General features: G+C 42.0%; 1 protein-coding gene across 3 annotated transcripts in view; it reads left to right on the plus strand.

The window, feature by feature from the left end:
- The window catches only part of ADNP2 (ADNP homeobox 2), a 90,180-nt gene that overhangs the window by 56,917 nt on the left and 12,650 nt on the right, over positions 1-20,613 (plus strand). The window contains exon 3 of one of the 3 annotated variants that reach the window (XM_033934469.1): positions 5,707-5,825. The exons of the other annotated variants lie outside the window; for them this stretch is intronic. The gene's annotated coding sequence lies outside the window, so the exon portion shown is untranslated. The remainder of the gene's footprint in view (positions 1-5,706; positions 5,826-20,613) is intronic. 3 annotated transcript variants of the gene reach the window in all.

Below are 20,613 nucleotides of genomic sequence, written 5' to 3' on the forward strand. Positions count from 1 at the left end.
ATGTGAGACTCACCGGTCTGTAGTTTGCTGTTTCCATCTTGGAGCCTTTCTTATGAAGTGGAATGACGTTAGCCATTTTCCAGTCCAACGGGACGTCACCTGTACTAAGGGAGAGATTGAAGAGTGCGGATAGCGGTTCCGCCAAGACATCACACAACTCCCTGAGCACCCTGGGGTGTAGGTTGTCAGGCCCCATTGCCTTGTTAACCTTGAGATTTGACAGCTCGCAGTAGACACTGCTGGGCGTAAACTCAAAATTACTAAATGGATCAGCTGAGTCAACCCTTGTCTGCAGCTCAGGACCAAGTCCCGGCGCCTCGCGGGTGAAGACTGAGCAGAAGTATTCATTTAACAGTTGGGCTTTCTCCGAGTCCGTTTCTGCATAGTCTCCCCCTGGTTTCCTGAGGCGTACTATCCCACCTGAGTTTTTGTTCCTGTCACTGATATACCTGAAAAAGGATTTATCTCCTCTCTTTATGTTCCTTGCTAAAGACTCCTCCATGCGGAATTTGGCCTCTCTAACTGCTGTTTTGACTGTTTTTGACTTGGTCAGATAGATTTCCCTGGAGTCCTGTTTCCCTGATTGTTTGTAAGAGATGAATGCTTTTTTCTTCTCCTTGATGAGGTCCGAGATCTCCGTAGAGAACCATTGTGGCTTATTGTTCCTACTCCGTTTACTTACCGATTTAACATAGCGGTTTGTTGCTTCCTGTATGGTGGTTTTTATAGTTGACCACATTTCTTCCACGTTATCGGTTTCTGTTTGGCTTTGTAGCACCTGGTGAACGAAGTCTCCCATTTCTTTGAAGTTTGTGTCCTTGAATTTAAGGACCTTGGTTAGTGTGGTAGATTTAGTGAAACCTTTTCTGAGATTGAACCATACCATGTTGTGGTCGCTGGAGGCCAATGTGTCGCCCACCGAGACCTCTGTGACACTTTCTCCATTGGTAAGTATCAGGTCTAGGATTGCCTGATCCCTTGTTGGTTCCAACACTAGTTGCCTTAGTCTTGCTCCCTTCAAGGAATTTAATAGCCTCCTGCTGCTGCATGAAGCAGAGGAAAGCGTGACCCAATCCACATCAGGCATGTTGAAGTCACCTAACAATACTGTGTCCCCACGCAAGGTGATATTCTCTATATCTCCGATTAATTCCATATCTTGGTCATCCTGTTGTCTTGGAGGTCTGTATACTACGCCAAGATACAAGCATTTGTCCTTCCCTCTGGCCAAATTTACCCAAAGGGATTCTCCAGTGTACCGTACATCTGTGATTCTGGTGACTTTAATGTCATCTTTAGTATATAATGCTACACCTCCTCCCATTTTGCCCTCCCTGTCCCGGCGAAGCAAGTTGTAACCCGGTATGACCATGTCCCACCCGTGGGAGTCTGTGAGCCAGGTCTCAGATATCGCCACCACATCCAAGTCGGCATTTATCATTTCTGTTTCCAGTTCCAGGATCTTGTTTCCCAGACTGTGGGCGTTGACGTACATAGCCCTCCATGTTGTATGTTTGTTATGTCTCAGTGGGGACATTCCTGTTATAGCAGCTAGGCCACCTTTAGCATTATTTGCATGTCTCGTATTCTTCCTAGACCCAGAGCTGCAATGTGCACCTTTCCCGGACTCCCCATACCCAAAACTTGATGCCTCTTCTTATCTCAATTTTAGAAAACAGATTAAAACTCAACTTTTCAACAGACCAAATCCTTAATGTTCTCCATCACTATCCCTCCCCATTCTTTTGAGATTGTTGCTCCCTCCTATTGGCGTGTATGTACTTTTTTTCCTTTTACTTAAATTGTAGACGTATAACTTGTTTGACTCTATGATTGCTTTGTTATGTTCTTCAATTCCAACTACATTGTTTGTACTGCATTTAACTGTTGTGAACCGCCTAGAACTCCCTGGGTATGGCGGTATACAAAAATAAAATTATTATTATTATTGTGTTTCACAACTTTATTTTTTATAATTGTTTCCACCGTTTTGCCCGTCGCTGAAGTCAGGCTTACCGGTCTGTAATTTCCCGGATCTCCCCTGGACTCTCTTTTTTAAAATCGGCATGACATTGGCTACCCTAGTTTTTATTGCTGTGGGAAGGGTAAGGACTGAAAGATAGCTATTGTGTGGTATGTGGGGAAAGGTGGCTCAGCTATGGGAGTTTATATTTTGAGGGGTGTTTGAGGGATTTTAGAAATGTAGTTGGGGGAGATGATTGTTTAGCTGCTGTGCTGGATGCTTACGCTCCACTGTGCGGGTTTTTCCTGCTTTCACGTCTCAGCACTACGTCAAAGAACATTTGGAAGACTACATTTTCAGATAAGTGATGACAGACTGTTATTTTATAATGTAATTCCACTTATCTTGGAGTTTTTGACCGAGGATGTGTCTGCTGGTCTCATCATGTAGGTATTTAAACGTGTATCATATCTTCCCTCTCCTCCGAAGTATACAGATTGAGATCTTTTAAGTCTGTCCCCATACACCTTATGACGAAGAACACGCACCATTTTAGTAGCCTTCCTCTGGACTGATTCGATCCTTTTTATATCTTTTTGAAGGTGCGGCCTCCAGAATTGAACACAATATTCTAAATGAGGTCTCACCAGAGCCTTATACAGGGGCATCAGTACCTCCTTTTTCCTACTGGCCATACCTCTCCTATGCACCCTAGCATCCTTCTAGCTATCGCTATCTAGATTACCCTTACCCGTAAGGACATAGTACTACTTGAAAAAGGTCCAGAGAAGAGCGACAAGAATTGTTATGTGACTGGAGGAGTTGCCGTACAATGAGAGGCTAGAGAAACTGGGCCTCTTCTCCCTTGAAAAGAGAAGACAGAGTGGACATGATCAAAACATTCAAGATATTGAAGGGATTGACTTAGTAGAGAGAGAGAGAGATTGTTCACCCTCTCCAAGGTGAAGAGAACGAGAGGGCACTCGCTAAAGTTAAAAGGGGATAGATTCTGTACAAATGTAAGGAAGTTCTTTTTCACCCAGAGAGTGGTAGAAATTCTCTTCCAGAGGCTGTTATAGGGGAAAGATCCCTTAAGGGATTCAAGAAAAGGTTAGATAAGTTCCTGCTGTACCAGAACATACGCAGGTGAAGCTAGACTCAAATAGGGCACTGGTCTTTGACCTAAGGGCCGCCACGTGAGTGAACTGCTGGGCACGATGGATCCCTTGTCTGACCCGACAGCAGCGATTCTTATGTTCTTATATTACAAACATTTAAAATATTTTCAACTCATGAACCTCGCAATTACCACACTTCCAGCGCATTCATAAACCCATTTGTACTAAATCAGGTCAATCACACCATAGCTCCAGTGCGTTCATATAGCTCCAGCAATCATTTGCATATATTCTGCGATAAACAATTTCAGTTCAGAAGAGGGGAGTTGTAAAAAAAAAATAAAAAAAAATTTCAGGACAATAAACTGGCACCAATTGCTGTTCTTCAAATCTCATCAGTCACAGTCCACTGTTCCCCCTCTTCCTCCTCGCTTTTTCTTGACTATTTTTATCAATACCCATACAGCCCCATTAGCCATGGAGAAGCGAGAAGAAGAGGGGAACAGTGGACTGACGAGATTTGAAGAATGGCAATTGGTGCCGGTTTATTGTCCTGAAATTTTTTTATTTATTTATTTTTTTACAATTCCCCTCTTCTGAACTGAAATTTGTTTATCGCAGAATACATGCAAATGATTGCTGGAGCTATATGAACTGCTGCTATAGTGTGATTGAGTTGATTTAGTATGAGTGGGTTTATGAATGCATTTGAAATGTAATTGTGAGGTTCACACATTGAAAATATTTAAAATGTTTGTAATATTTATGATATTGTAATGAGATGAATACTATGAATAACAAAGGATTGTGGTAGTACAGTACTCCCCCAATATTCGCGGGGGTTCTGTTCCAGGAACCCCCATGAATGTTGAAAAACCGCAAATACGGTTTTTAGTAGGGGAGACAGGAGAGGGCAGCCGCAGTGCTGGCGAGTGAAGGAAATCACTCATGGTATGCTCTGACTGCCTCTTCCTGTACTAAAGTCGGGCCTCACCAATCAGTAGCTGCGTACCAATCAGGAGCTGCGTGTCAAAGGAGCTCCTGATTGGTAAGGGCCCGACTTTAGTACAGGAAGAGGCAGTCGGAGCACACCGCGAGTGATTTCCTTCACTCGCCGGCACTCTGGCTGCCCTCTTCTGCCTGGTCATTCGCGGTTGGAAAATACCATGAATGACCAGGACTGCGAATCGCAGACCATGAATTCGCAGGGGAAGCACTGTATAAGGATTTATTAAAAGAATTAAAAAAATTTATTTCAGTTAACAATAAATAGCTCATTTTTATTTAATTAATGTATTAGAGATATCCTGAAAACCCAACTAGCTGGGAGTCCCCCAGGACAGAGTTGAGAACCACTGGCATAGATATAAGCAGTAAGGCCAAGGGTTTGAACAAGCATCAAAGAGTAGAGCTAGAAGATATTGAATAGAATAGGAGCAAGAAGAGAACCTTGAACTTCGCAATCAAGTTTGTAATGGTTAGAAGATGTTGTTCCAGTGAACATAAAAGAATGTGTTTGAAAGATAGGCTTGGAACCAGTTGTAGCCTACACCAGAAACACCCGAGTCAAGAGTAGAATGGTGTGGTCAAGATCTTAGGATAGGTACTATTTTTGTTTTGATCAAGATAATGAAAAATGGTAGTGGTTAGTTGAAGTAGAACAGTTTCAGTGCTGATGTGTGCTTTCCTGAAGTCAGTCTACTGGGGTTTTATCCAAGTAGTGAGTAAGCTGTTATAAGACAAAGTGTTATCTAATTTTTTAGATGAATGGTAATTGTGGAATTGGGCAGAAGTTAGATTAGAAGATAGGACTAAGTTGTCCTGAAGAGGTGCTGAGTGAGGATCTGCTAAGGTACAGATATCAAACAAAAGGTCCGCAATCCGGCAAACCTGGTAATTTTGTGTGGCCCGCGGTGACTGCCACATCCAAGTGCCTGACCGTGTCCCAGTGGCGTTCCAAGCGCCTGAATAAGCTGCCCTAGTCCCAGTGGCACATGCACGAGATTGAAAACCAACACAGCTGAAGTGGCGACAGTGTGGAATGCGAGATCAGCACACTTGAGAAGTAAGGAATTAGTTTATGAATTTTAAGATAGGAAGAGGAATGTTGTGTGTTGAATAGGTGGTATGTAGAAAATAGCAAATAAACTTTTTTAAAGTGTGAAATGTTGAATAAATGTGTTCAACACAAACATTTGAGGTAGAGGAAATTAATGCGCTGGCGTCTATTGGAAGGGCATCATGTTTTAAATGTTTGAAAACATGATTAAGAAAGGAGAAGATTAAATTAAAACAAAATCTAAATATAACAGAAGTGAGAGGCTTAATAGGTAAGTATACCACTTATTAGGGATTGTTAATAGGAGAGAGTGCTCTGTGTGTTTGAAGTCTAAAAAGTACAATGAGAGAGAATGTTTCACAATAAAGTTAACAGGTAGGATAAGCTGGAATTAAAATATACAGTTAGAGTGACTATGTGAGTAAAGTTGGGATTAAGTATGGTAACATCTATGAGGTGAAAATAACCAGGTGAATCGCTGGAATGCAAAGCAATATTTAGGTATGATAAGCATAGTAAGAGTATGGAGAAGTATTTTTAAGTAAAGAGAGCATTATGTATTACAGGTTCAAGCAGCAGCCCTTGAGAACCCTTGACAAAGCTGGTATCTCGGAGTGAGGAAGGATCTATACTTCTACTATTTAACGTATTTATAAATGATCTGGAAGTTGAAACGACGATTGAGGTGATTAAATTTGCAGATGACAAACTGTTTAAAGTTGTTAAAACGCTTGCGGATGGTGAAATACTGCAGGAAGACCATAGGAAATTGGAAGACTGGACATCCAAATGGCTGAAATTTAATGTGGACAAATGCAGTGTGACGCACATTGGAAAGATTAATCCAAATCATTGTTACCAGATGCTAGTGTCCACCTTGGGGGTCAGTGCTCAAGAAAAAGATCTGGGTGTCATCGTGGACAATACACTGAGACCTTCCCAATGTGCAGCAGTGGTGGCCAAGAAAGCAAATAAGATGCTAGGAATTATTAGAAAAGGGATAGTAAACAAGACTAGAATATTATAATGCCTCTGTATTGCTTAATGGTGTGACATCATCTTGAGTATTGCATTCAGTTCTGGTGTCCGTATCTTAAAAATATAGCCGCTTTAGAAAAGGTTAAAAAAAAAAGCAACCAAGATGATAAAGGGAATGGAACTTCTCTTGTATGAGGAAAGACTAAAAAGGTTAGGACTCTCAGTTTGGAAAAGACATGGCTGAGGGGAGATCATTGAAGTCTACACAATCCTGAGTGGTATAATGGATACAAGTGGATTGTTTTTTTTTTTTTTTTTACTGCATCAAGATTTACAAAGACTAGGGGACACTCGAAGTTAGAGTAATACTTTTAAAGCCAATAAGAGGAAATATTTTTTTCACCTGGAGAATAGTTAAGCTCTAGAATGCGTTGCCAGAGGATGTGGTAATGGTTAATGTAGCTGCTTTTGAAAAAGGTTTGGACACTTTCCTAGAGGAAAAGTCTATCTGCTGTTGAGACAGACATGGGAGAAGCCGCTGCTTGCCCTGGATCGGTGGTATGGAATGCTACTATTTGGGTTTTTGCCAGGTACTTGTGTGACTTGGATTGGCCTCCGTGAAGACTGGATACTGGGCTAGATGGACCATTGGTCTGACCCAGTAAGACTATACTTATGTTCTTATGTATAAAAAGTGTTTAGATTAGTATTTTAGGTTGTATTTCAGAGCATAAAAGATCAGATTAGGGCACAGATAGCAGTTGGGGAAAGTCTGTTTAGTGTTTATGTTCAATTGTTTTTTATTGTTTCAACTATAAACAAGCAAATACAATAAGCAGAATCATCCAATAAACCACAGGGCAATCATATCCCCCCTACTCCCTATCCCTCCCCATCCCGAGTCCAGTGCTAGAGACAAAACTGAGAGTCTGAGTTAAACTTAAAGATTCAAGAGTCTACTGCGAGCATGTGGGGTGAGATCCTGCCAGAAACATTCCCAGGTCTGAGAAAATATATGACCCGGTCCACAATCCAAGTCTCCTACCAGTCGCCGTTCCAGCGTGGCATGGATTATCATCAGCGATCTCCATTGTGCATAAGTCGGGGGCTCACGGGACAGCCAGTTAATGAGTATGGCCTTCTTCCCCATCAGGATCACTCTAGTTACGAAAGCTGACATTCCCTTGGGCTTAGGCGTGGCTAAGTTGTAATATCCAAATAATGCTCTCTGTTGTGGGAGCCAGCGCCTCCCCCAAAGCGTCGTAATATAATGCCCTAGATGTCTCCAAAACTGCAGAATTTTAGGGCAGGTCCAAAGCATATGGCCCAAAGAGGCATGAGTCTGGTTACATTTCGGGCAAGAATGGGATGCGGTGAACCCCATCCTGGGTGCTCGTCCCGGTGAAATATAGAATCTCAGAACAATTTTCAATTGCATTTCCCAGTGAGTGATATTAGGAGACACCTTCTGAATATGCTTCAGTACTCGCTGTATCTGCAGGGCCGTTAATGTGCATTGCAAGTCCTCTGCCCATGCTGTGGCCAAAATGTCCAAATTGGGGCCAGATTGGCAGTCCTGGATCCCCACAATGTGAAAACAAAGAGGAATCCTCTGTTGTGCAGATAGACTAAAGAGTTCCGAAAGGGCGTCCCGAGTGTCCTCAGTAAGATGATCCCCTGGTAGAGACTGAACATAATGTCGGATCTGGAAATAGGCAAAGAAGTCATTGGGTTGTAAATCAAAAGTCTGGCATAATTCTGCAAAAGTTGCCATTCTCCTCTCCTCCAAGAATAAGTGGAAAAGGTATTGAAGTCCCTGCACACTCCACCTCTGGAAGGAGGTGTTTTGTAATCCCGGCTGAAAGGCTCCATTGCCCTGGATGGGCAAGTATAAAGAAATCCCAGAGGACAACTTTGCTGTTTTACAGACCCACTTCCAGGTTTGCCGGGCCGGCGCAAATATCAGGTAGTGGGACACCAAAGTCTGTTTAGTGTTTAACATTAGTTTAAAATACAGCTAGGAAAAAAGTCATACAGAGCATATTATTTGCAAAGGGTTTTCAGTTAGGCAGTTAGAAACTACTCTTTTGTTTAGTTGCCTTTCAGTTAAAACAATAGTGCCTGATTTAACAAGAATTCAAAATGCCAGGATCAGTGCAAGGTGACTCATCCAGGACATGTAGCTGACACCATTTATAATTTAGAAGCACAGCTGAAGAGGTGCTGAGAGGATCTGCTAAAGGGAAGAAACTACATTTTGGAATATATTAACTGCTAGCACTCAAACTTGGAAAAAGGTAAACTTAGGCTTCAGTAGGCTATTTCATTGGTCGTGCCTTTTACTTTTTGAGTTCTGTACTCTGATTTTTCAGCAAAGTCACTTTGAGCAATAGTGTAGCCTTTACGTTAAAATTTTATATAAAAAAAAGTGTTTTAGTCTAGATTAGTGTTTTAGGTTTATATTTCAGAGCATAACGTCAGATTAGAGCACAGATAGCATTTGAGGAAAGTCTGTTTAGTTTTTAATTCCTTCCCACCTCCACAAGGCTGATCTTTTGATTTTATCAGAACTTCAGCCAATTAGGAACATGGCATTGCTTGTGCAGAATTTTTTTTTTTTTTTTCCCTTCTCATCAGGTACAAATACTTCTGCATCCACAGTATGGCTGGGAAGCATTGTGTGACCAAAGCTGTTGTTCAGGTTACAGCTTCCGTCTCTATGCAAACAGAAAGTGTTAACAAGGTAGAGTGAGTGGTTTTATGTGCAAGCTTTCTTCAGCTTGAATCCCTCATGAAGGAACTAAATGAACTGAGAAAAGAGGTGGTAAGTCCGAGAAGCATCCGTGAGAATGAGAGGTGCATCAAAGAAATGCTTCATGAGGCATCAGAGATTTCCAGCAGTGGGGAACAAAAGGCTGTGATGAGGGGAAAGCTGGACTTGGATTACAGGACCCTGCAGGATTGATAGTGTAACTCTATCTACCATTGAACTGAATCTACCATTGAACTGAAGAACCGGTATGCAGCCCTGGAAGTGGAGGAGATGACAGCATACCAGGGAGAGGAAGGACTAAAGCTCATGCTCAAGACCACTAGGAGACATAAGATAGTGGTGGTTGGTGATTCCCTTCTGAGGGGTACAGAGGTGTCCATATGCAGACCAAACATGATGCCCTGGGAGGTATGCTATTTGCCTGGTGCCAAAATCCAAAATGTTATGGAAAACTTGCCGAGACTCATGAAGCCTAATGACTATTATCCAGTGCTTCTCATCCATGTTGGCATTAATGACACTGCTAGGTACCCATCTGAACATATCAGAAGTGACTTTATGGCTGCGGGAGAAAAGGTAAAGCATTCGGGTACACAGGTGGTATTCTCATCGATCCTCCCTATTGAGGGTAAAGGCCTGGGCAGAGAAGCTCACATCCTGGAGATAAATGCATGGATGGTGTCCTCAAGAGGGTTTCGGCTTCCTGGACCATGGGTTGACATTTTTTCAAGGGGTGCTGAGTAGGGATGGTGTGCATCTATGAAAGAAGGGAAGAAGTGTCTTCAGCAACAGACTGGCTAACCTGCTGAGGAAGGCTTTAAACTAGAATTGTTGGGGCAGGATGATCAAAGCCCTCAGGTAAGTAACATAGAAATTGATGGCGGATAAAGACCCGAATGGTCCATCCAGTCTGCCCGACATACTGTCTCTACAACTTAATGATTTACTTTAAATTGTTCTTTTTCTTAAATATTTCTGGGCCAGAAACCCAGAGCTCTGCCTGATACTGTGCATTGGTTCCATCTACTGGAGTCTTTGTCAAAGCTCACGCCAGCCCATCCTCAACTGAATGGCAGTGATTGGCTGGCCCAGAACTTCCTCTCTGACGTTCAAGGAAGAAATAAAAAACTTTTACAGAAAAGAGGATACATCAGGAAATATTTCTTTTGGTTTTATTGATGCCAACAGTACCACCCTTTATACCTATGAATAATCATCCGAAAAGAGAGGTCTTTAGATTTTCTTTAAACTTATTCACTGATGATATTGTTTTAAGTACCAAAGGGATCACATTCCAATATCTTAGACCAGTTACAGAGAAAATTGGGTCTCAAACATGTTTATGTACAATTTTTTTTGTATGATGGCATTGTAAGCAATTTGCTTATTTATGGATCTCAAGTTCCTACCAGCTACTTAGGAAGTGAGAAAATATACGAGAGAGTGTGGCTCATCTGCTTTCAAAACCTTGAAAGTAATGAGAATCTGGCTGAACTAGTAAGGCTATTCTTATGTTCTTAATCTTCAGCATTCTCTGTTTCAAAAATGTTTCCATAAATTTACTTACCACGGAAGTCAGACTTACTGGCTTGTAGTTTCCTACTTCTTCCTTACTTCCATTTTTGTGGAGAGGGAGAGGGACCACATCTATCCTTCTCCAGTCCTCTGGTATCATTCCTGATTCTAGAGAAGCATTGAAAAGGTCAGACAGTGGAGCCACCAGAACTTCCCTAAGTTCTTTAGTACCCTCAGATGTACGCTATCTGGCCCCATTGCTTTGTCCACCTTCAGTTTAGCTAGCTCTTCAAGAACAAAATCCTTTGAAAATCGATCAGGGTCTACATCACCTCTATCACTATTTGTCTTCTGTAGTCCTGCTCCTGGCACTTCATCTGTGAATGTAGAACATAAATATTTGTTAAGCAAACCAGCCTTACCTTTATCAGCTTCTACATATGTCTCCCCTTCACCTTTAAGTCTTACAATGCCACTTTTGCAATTCTTCCTATCACTAATATACCTATAAAATGTCTTGTCCCCTGTTTACCTTATCAGCTATTTTTTCTTCCATTTGTATCTTTGCTTTCCTGACTACTTGACCAGCTTCTCTTAATTTTTCCAGATATTTTTGCCTCGCTTTCTGCTATCTTTTCTAGTTTATGAAAGCTAACCTCTTAATCTTTGGACAAGCAGGCAGCATATTCTTCTCATGTGGGTGACGTCATCCACAGATCCCGTTATGGACAGTGCTAAAAGTGTGCTGTTATTTTAAACTTCTTAAGAAGCTTCGCGTGCCTTCAAATCCGACATTGACTTGCAGTTCCTCAGTTTTTCATGCTTTGCAGAGCGAAGTTGTGTTTTGAACTCTGTCCAAATCATGTTGCCTTTCCAACACCTTTTTGCCTTAATCTGCTTGGTTTTTCTTTTCTTAGCAGTAAAAGTTTCTTTCTTCGGTTCTGTTTTCTTTTAATAAAAAAGAAAAGAAACATTCAGTTTTTCCTCAGTTGCGCCTTCCCTCTGTTTTTTTTTTTCATCTTGGAATGCAACCATTGAGTTTTTGACTTAGCCGTTGGAGATTTTTCCTCACATGTCGAGGCCTTCTGCCAGGTTCAAAAAGTACACTCATTGCTAACTGCCCATCTCCCATCACTGACCTGCACAGCTAGTGCATTCAGTGTCTGGACGCAGAGCATTGAGTGGGCACTTGCATCTGTATCCGCTATTCTACTTTACAAAAACACTCAAGGCTTGACGCATCCAGCAGAACTTGTTTGGACTGACCATGGCCTCTGGCGACAAATCGATGCCATTGGTACTGGCATCAAAGCCTCTCTCGATGTTGGTCGCTTTCTGAATCGGGTAAACCTGCTAAGAAGCCATGCTCTACTCCATCAGCATTGCAGGCATCTTCAGTATCTCAATGCATGCCAAATGCATATGCCATCATCGGTCCCCCTTCTATGCAGACTGTCTCCCCTATAGGGCGTGCTTCCTCATCGAGGTCACCCACCTCTCGACAACCTGCAGCACCAATGGTACCACCTGTTGAACCAACATTACCTGTGCAGTTCGGCCAGGACCAATTGAAAAAGTTCTTTTGGAGGGAGTTCAGTGACTTGTTTAAACTGCAAACAGCACCAGTGCTTACATCGATTCCCTCGGTACCAGCCCAGTCTGAGTATGGCACATCGAGGCCCAGAGGTACAGACTCCAGCACTCCTTCAAAGCATCGACGGATATCAAGATCACATGGTACAACCTTAACTATAAATACAGTATCCCCCCATGTGTGTGTTTGTGGGTGCTTTGCAAAGTTGTACTTTTATTGCTACATAATAAATAAATTAAAAAAAAGGTATTAGCATACTACATATTTCATTGATGATGCCTCACCTGGTATACAGTACATAATTCTGAAGGTCATGCCTCAATTTAGATATGTTAACGGCCATAAAATAAGTATGAGGCCATCTCAAAAATGCATATGAGACTTAAAGACATACATACTATAGAGGATATTTGTATCTGAAAGATACTGATGTGTTGGAAGCAAATATCTTTCAGTGAGGAAAATAAGCCGTAGATCTTGGAAATCATGATGATCTTTATTGGCAAAATTTGCTTGCTTACTCTTTCAGCCAGGGCTCATCAGAGACCATGCAGAAAAGGACAAAATGTACAAGCAGGAACCCAGTCAGTCCTTCAAGTGCTTGTTAGGAAAAAACATGTTTTATGTTTACTAAACAAACACAAGAGATAGAACAAACTCTGTGAAAATAATCCAAAAGCAGTCATCTCAACAACCCTGTTTTTGTGCTTTGCTTTTTACATGTACTAAAACAATTCCACAAAAGATAGAGGGGCATTCCAGAGACCAGAAACTAAATATGCAAATGAAACGGGAAGATAATGAATATGAGATGGTAAAGAGATGACAAGGCCTGCAGTGAGCAGAGAAGGATCTATGAAGGGGAGTTGGTGATGAAGATGGGTCACTAAATATGCTGGTTTATCTGCATGCAAAGCATGGTGGATAAGAATTGGTATTTTATGAAGCAGAAGGCAACTGGGAGCCAGTGTTTGTCTAGCCAGTAGTGGAGATATGATCAGATCTCCATGTACCCATTAACAACTGTGCTCTGAATTAAGGTCATTTGAGGGAGACCAATGGAAGGCATGTTATAGATCTTAAGAGTGAAGTAGTGGCTTAAGGTCCTGAGCACCAAGCCAAGTTTTAACCAGTCTGATTTTATGAAGAGCTGTGAAAGATAACCCAATCATTTAAAAATTCAAGGCCTTAGAAAATAGCAGAATCTTAAAATAATTGTTGTGATGAGTTTGGAAGCAATAAAGGTGCTTCCTCACTAGTGAGGCAGCACCAGGCAGAGAGGCACATGCTTCATAAACCAAATAGCCTTAGATGTAGAGAAATTCAAGCATAATTTGTGGTCATTAAGCTTTTTACCATGCATATAATTCATGGAATAACGGTCTAAAAGTATTGATAATTAAGGCAAAAATTAAATGGTCTCATAACTGGAGTGAGCTTTGATAGTAGCTTCAGAGATTGGATAGTAAGACCAGTGTCGAGCAGACTTCTATGGTTTGGGTCTTGTAAATGGCAAAAAAGCAGATCAGAATCAAGGCTGGAGTGGGCTTCAACAAATACAGTAGTTGGATAGAAGGACTGGTGCCAGGAACACTTTTATAGTCTGTGCCCCAAAATTGGTAGGGAAAGACAGTGTTTTAATGAAGTAGAACCTGTGCATGCCGGATTAAACTCTGGCCACCTTGTTGGGCAGACTGCATGTCTTATCTGCTGATGTTACTGTATATGTATTCGGGTTATGCCCCTCTCAGTGCAGCCCTTGGCTGACCTACCCTGAAAATAAGCCCTAGTATGATTTTTAAGGTAGGTCTTAATGTAAGCCCTACCCCAAAAATAAGCCCTAGTTGGGATTTGCCGGCATCGCTTCCTGCCCTCCAGAGCCATCCTTCTCTCCCATTTGAACCACTGACAGCGAGCGAGCCCTACATACCGGTACCTCCCTCCAAATTGGCGGCTGGCTGGCAGCACTCTAAACAGGCTACTTCAGCCTGGTGTGCTTGTTATTCTCTCTGCCGCATTACTGATGACATCAGTGATATGGCAGAGGGAATTCACTGGCAGACAATGCTGAAGCAGCCTGTTTAGAATGCTGCCGGCCAGATGCTGATTTGGAGGGAGGTACCGGTATGTAGGGTTCGCGGTTGGTGTTTTGGATGGGAGGGAAAGATGGCTGCGTGGTGGTGGTGGGGCGGTGGCGGTGTTCTGCTGCACAAGGGATAGGAGGGAGGGAGGGAAGGATGGAAGCTGGGAAAAGGTCCTGCTGCATGAGGGTGGGAAGGGTGGAAGCTGGGCAAGGGATCTGCATGAGGGGTGGGCAGGAGAGAATGATGGAAGCTGGGCAAAGGTTCTGCTGCACGAGAGATGGAAGGGATAGAAAGATGCTGCAGAGGGAAGGCACAAGGGGATGGGTGAGGGGAGGAAAGATGCTGCACATGTGGGGGAGAAAAAGGAAAGAGGAAGAATTGGGGTGAAGGAGAGGAAGGGAAAGATGATCATATACATACCCCCGAAAATAAGACCTAGTGTGTTTTTTGGGCCCCAAATTAATATGACACTCTTATTTTTGGGGAAACAAGGTACTTTGTCACATTGTTTTGCTATTTTGATCTTCCCGGAGCAACTGAGGATCCCCTCGGGCGTGGGAGAGCACTCCGCCCCTCACCGACGCTCCAGCCGCTGAGCCAGTTGGAGGGCTCAGTGGGAAACCTTGCTTATTTAAAAGTTCCCCTTTCCTTTGGCACTGCTATTTTGTTATTTCCTATCTTTCACAATGAAAGCTATATCACAAACATAAACTATCCAACTGATCATCTTGTTCCTAACCAACTGGAAGACTGCAGCAAACATCTCCCCAATACCAATTATTTCAGCTACAAATAGAATTTACCACCCAGCAAGGAAAACCATTACAAACGGTAACATAAACTCCCAGACCTGCATACACCACATCATCACACCAACAAGGAGGAGAAGACCAACAAACCTTTCCAGGACTAAACCACACCCCCAACCAAGAGCACTTGTCTACCCCAAAACAACAAATAGTGTGCAAACAGAATACACCACACTAACATGTGCCTACATAAGCATCAGAACTCTAGACCCAGAGACAGAACACATAAAGGATTGGATAATAACTGAAAATCTAGACTGCCTCTTCCTCACTGAAACCTAGCTAACCTCAGATCGGACCCCAGGATAATGGAAGTTTTCCCGAAGGCATACAAGATAACAGTGGTCTGCAGGGGAAAAAAACGAGGAGGAGGTCTAGCCATCTTAGTCAGAAACTCCCTAAACTTAAACATACTAGACAAAATGTCCACCCCACACATGGATCTACTAGCCTGCCAACTTTCATGCACCACACTAAAATGATCCATAACTTGCATTCTCTGATACATAACACCAGGGAATTGGAACACAGCAAGACCAGAATTCGAAGATTTTATACACCGAAATTCACTAACGGCAACTTACAACCTAATCCTAGGAGATATAAACCTCTATCTCGAAGACCATACCTCTAAACAAGTAGAAAACCTACAATCTTGCCTCAAAGCCTTAACCTACAAGATCTTAGACCCACAAACCACACAAGAGAAAGGTCACCAACTAGACATTGCAGCCTTCATGACCCAACAGCCCATTCTATCAGAGATTCAAATCTCAAATGGAAAATGGTCCAGATCCATCTGTTCAGACCATTACACATACATCTTCAATATCAACTGAGCCAAAGGCAAAACCAAACTAAAATCCCAAAGCTTAACCTACATACATACACATACATATATCGACCCCCTCCAAATTCTGGAATAAAACAGACGCTACAATCCAAGAATGTGACCCCAAAGACTTCATCTCACAATGGTGCAATATAAGTACAACTACCCTAGACGAGCTAGCCCCAATACAAACAAAAACCAGAATCAGCAGACGATCAGACAAATGGTTCGACAACGAACTACTCCTACTCAAAAGACAATGCAGACGACTAGAAAGAAAATGGAGAAAGAGTAACCAAGAACACACGAGCAGCATGGAAAAAAACTAAACCAATAATACAAACTAAAACTAAAAGAAAAAAGACAGACATATACTACACAAACCAAATAGGCATAGAGGCCCAAGACAAAAAAAACTTCCAATTACTAAAAAAACTCAGACACGACAACCCTCCCCCTTCAGCCACCCTTTTAGCTGAATACTTTAAAAACAAAATTACAACTGCCAGGACAAATTTTGCAGGAACCCCAACCCACCTAGAAGATATCACAATGCCCCCCACAGAAAAAGAATTGGCTGCAGCAGATAGAACCTGGTCCCACTTCTCCACAATACAAACCTTAACAAACTCTATAAAAAATACAGCCATGCAGCTTGCGACCTCAACCAATGCCCTCCATACCTATTAAAAACCTCCAGCCTAAAATTCTGCACTCTCCTCATACAATGGATACAAACCATGCTCACAGATGGTCTTTTCCCACAAGATCTCTCCAAAATCATCGTCATCCCGATCTTGAAAGACCCAAAAGGAGCAACAGATCAACCATCTAACTACAGACCCGTAGCCTCAATTCTACTTTATGTCAAGCTAATGGAAGGCCTTGTAGCTAAACTCTTCACCAACTACCTAGAAAACCACAATTTGCTCCACCCTATACAGTCTGGATTCAGAACCAATTTCAGCACTGAGACACTACTAGACTCCCTTATGGACACAGCTAGACAACACCTCAGCACAGGTAAAAAAATGCTGATAGATCTCGCCACAGCATTTGACCTGGTAGACCACAACATCCTGCTACAAATACTAGATACAATAGGAATCACATGCAAAGTACACACATGGTTTCAAGGATTGCTACAATCCAGGACCTACGGAGTAAAGAGAAAGAAAAATCAGAACCATGGTCTAACCCCTGTGGCTTACCCCAAGGTTTGCCATTATCCCCGACATTCTTCAATCTCTACATTGCATCCTTCGGCACCTGCCTAGACAAAATAGGCTTAACCTATAGCTAAGCAGACATCATCATTCTCCTTCCTTTTGATCAGCCAATGGCCACCATGACAGACACACTACACAGAACTCTAGAAACAATGGCAACATGGATGAAAGACCACAAACTAAAACTGAACCCAGACAAAACAAAATTCATACTTCTCGAAAAAATAAAACCCCCAACCATAACAAACCTAGTAAACTCAATCACATACCCCATTCAACCCACTCTAAAACTTCTGGGAATGACGATAGACAGATGCTGCACCAACTACAAATCAACAAAACAATACAGAAATCATTTGCAGTCATGAGAAACCTAAGGCAAGTTCGAAAATTATTCGACAGAAAACAATTCCAGCTCATGGTCCAGTCCCTAGTCCTAAGTCTCCTCGAGTACTGTAACATCCTCTTTTTACCCTGCCCTGCAACAATGATAAAACAACTACAAACAGTACAAAACACAGCCCTGAGACTAATCTATTCAGTAAGAAAACACAACCACATCACCGAGGCATACCTCGACTCACACTGGCTCCCAATTCAAAAAAGAATACTATTTAAAGTCTACTGATTATTATTTAAATCCATAAATGGTGACAGCCCAACCTACTTGAACAACCGCCTAATCCAAACTACCACAACCAGACACAGGAGAACCCAGACTCCATTCACATACCCTCCAATCAGAGATATCAAACGGAAAAAATTGTACGATGGCCTTCTAGCCACACAGGCAGCAAATCTAGACCACCAACTCTCCAATCTACTGATCGCGACCCCAGACTTCAAAACTTTTTCAGAAAAGAAATAAAAACTCTGCTATTCAAGAAATCCATGAAGACTAACACCGTATGAAACATTTCAATCCTCTGAAGCAAGTCTCCTATCACTCTAACACCTCTGGATATGTCCAGAAATCCTCTTCTGTAATCTGCATTGAACCGCAAGGTAATGGCGAATAGAAATCACTAATGTAATGTAATCTTGAGATCCTTGGACACTTATGTCAAGGTTGGTCTTATTGGGCTCTTATTTTCTATCGTATACAGCTTTGGATTTCTGTATCCCAAATGCTTCACTGCACATTTCTTCACATTAAAGCTTAAATGGCAAGCTTCTAATTTTTGTAAATTACTTCTCATACGTTCAATTTCCTCTTGTTTCCAATCTTCATTGCATCCACATAAAGGCAGACATTTTTCTTTCCTGTAACCTTTCAGCAGTATTGCTGCAGCCTTCCCTCCACATATCCCAATTTGATAACAATGAGATAAGAAATTCAAAAGCTAAGTTGCCAGACTTGAAGGCCAGAACCAAACACCAGATCAGAGGTGGCCAGAGTCTTAGTATGTGAACAATAGATATTAAGGAGTCCCATCCAAAGCTCCCAGTGAGAAGATGGCATTTCTGGGGAGTAATCTCAATCATGAGGTGGATTTGGGAATGGAAAGTGATCCTGGTGAAACAACTTGCTAGTAGAACTTAACCTAGTGAAGCATTAGGAAAGCAGCTGTCAGGTGTCACCTGTCCTGAGCTATATGATGACTAGCAAATGGAAGCATAGGGCAAAACATCCTGAAACTCCAAAAATCCAAATATAGAGTAAATAGAAAGACAAAGCCATTGAAGATGAGATGCTCCAAGGTGTGCCCAAGGAGCAAGACCAGCTTTTTAGGCAAATGCCAACAGTGCAAAAGCCATTAATCCATGTACATGGGGTGTTTTTTGTTGTTATTGATCCATGTTAAACAACAGTATCCTATAAATGTCATCACCTTGGGTCCAGAGGGCATGGGAGTGCACAGAACACTGAGAATATTGGGTTGTGGGGCAGACTCATGAATTATCAGGAATGTATTTTCACAGAAAGGGGTGGTAGATGTCTGGTGAAACTTACACTTCAAGACTAGCCTGAAGTTCTTGTATTGCACATCTCAAACTCAGAGAACCAGATTGCATGGTAAGGAGTTAGGAAACAGCTGTTCCTTCAGTGGTAACAAAAGCAGTTGTCATCAAGTGAGAACAAGTGGCAAGGTTATTAGTTGTATGGAGGATGATGGGTAGGGGGGAGAGAGGAGGGAGAAATTGGGTGGACCCTATGAAGGGGGCATATATGAAAAAGTGGAAGATGTGAGGACCTGAGGTAGATGATTAGGAAAGTATGACTGGTGGGAACCAGGCCATGGTGATTCTAAGAGATACTATCATGTTGCTGAAAGTATGCTGACTTCTGCCAGCAATGTAGAGTGGACCTTAGGGCAGTGCTTCTTAATCCAGTCCTTGGACAATAATTTGTTCCAAAAACATGCTTATAATCCAAAACATTCATATATCAAAGCAAATTTCCCCCATAAGAAATAATGGAAATGGATAAGTTCTTTGGTTCGGCAATTTGGATTTTTCTTGATATCTCTCAAGTGACACAGAAGAGGCGGAAATAATTTCTTCTTTATAAATCTAGAGCCTTGGCTCTGGGAGCATCCTTTATTTTGAAATTTCCAGCAAAATGCTGTGTTTCACTACAAGGAAAACATTTTTTATTTTTCAAACCAAAGCAATTGTTGGAGTTTATATCTGCTAAGGAAGGGTGGGGGGAGTGATGATTGGTCCAATAGCTCCACCAGCAGTCTAAGTCCAGGCTGTCGGGGGTTTACATTATTGTCTCCTGAGCTGTTCTTGTAATTAATAAGTATATTTCCTTATTATTATACTAATACTTGGATCTATATTTTAAGTTTGTGGACTAAATAATTTTTACTTTTTCTTTTCCTTGCATTACTGTAGTGATGTTAGGTGTATTAAGTTTTTTGATTAATGATGTAAATCTATATTGAAGTGCTTGTGTAATAATTTGAAGAATTCAATAAATAAATATAAAAAAAAAGAAATAATGGAAACTCAGACATTTCATTCCACAACTCAAAAACTTTAATACAAAATACTACCAAAGCCAGCCGTCCAGCAGGAGAGCACGCTGGACCACTGTAACTTTAAAAAGGGGTTTTTTTTTTTTGGGGGGGGGCGTTACGGGCAGCCATCTTCATGCTGTGGGTGGATTGTTTCAGGCTTCCCAGCACCAGACACACCCCTTGGAGAGGAGGAAATTTTTTTCCTTGGTTTTTCCTCCTCTTCAGGGGTGTGTGTCTTATGGAAGGGTGTGTCTTATAGAATGAAAAATACAGTACTTTTGTTCTTCACCCGTCCCACTATTCCCTCTCCAAAACCACATCCAACATTTCTCCCTCATCTTTCTTCCCCCATGCATCTGTACCTCACTCTTCTCCCACCACCATGTCTAATATTTCTCTCTTTCCCTATGCCCAACAATTCATCGCTTTCTTCATGTCTCCATGTGTACCATCTTTCCCTTTCTCTCAGACACCTATGCCCAACAAGTCTTCTATTCCCTCCCCACCTCAGCATCTTTCCCTCACTCCCTCCCATTGTTCCATCCTATGTCCCAAATTCATGCTCCCTCTATTTCTTCCTTCCATCCTTTGTCCGAAGTTTGTGCTCCCTCCCTTCCTTCTGTGTCCCAACATGACCCTGCTTCTCCCTTTCTGTGCCAGCACACCCCTTGTCGTCCTTTGCTTCCCAAATTC

This window comes from Geotrypetes seraphini, chromosome 2, assembly GCF_902459505.1.
Source record: "Geotrypetes seraphini chromosome 2, aGeoSer1.1, whole genome shotgun sequence".
Classification (NCBI taxonomy): domain Eukaryota; kingdom Metazoa; phylum Chordata; class Amphibia; order Gymnophiona; family Dermophiidae; genus Geotrypetes; species Geotrypetes seraphini.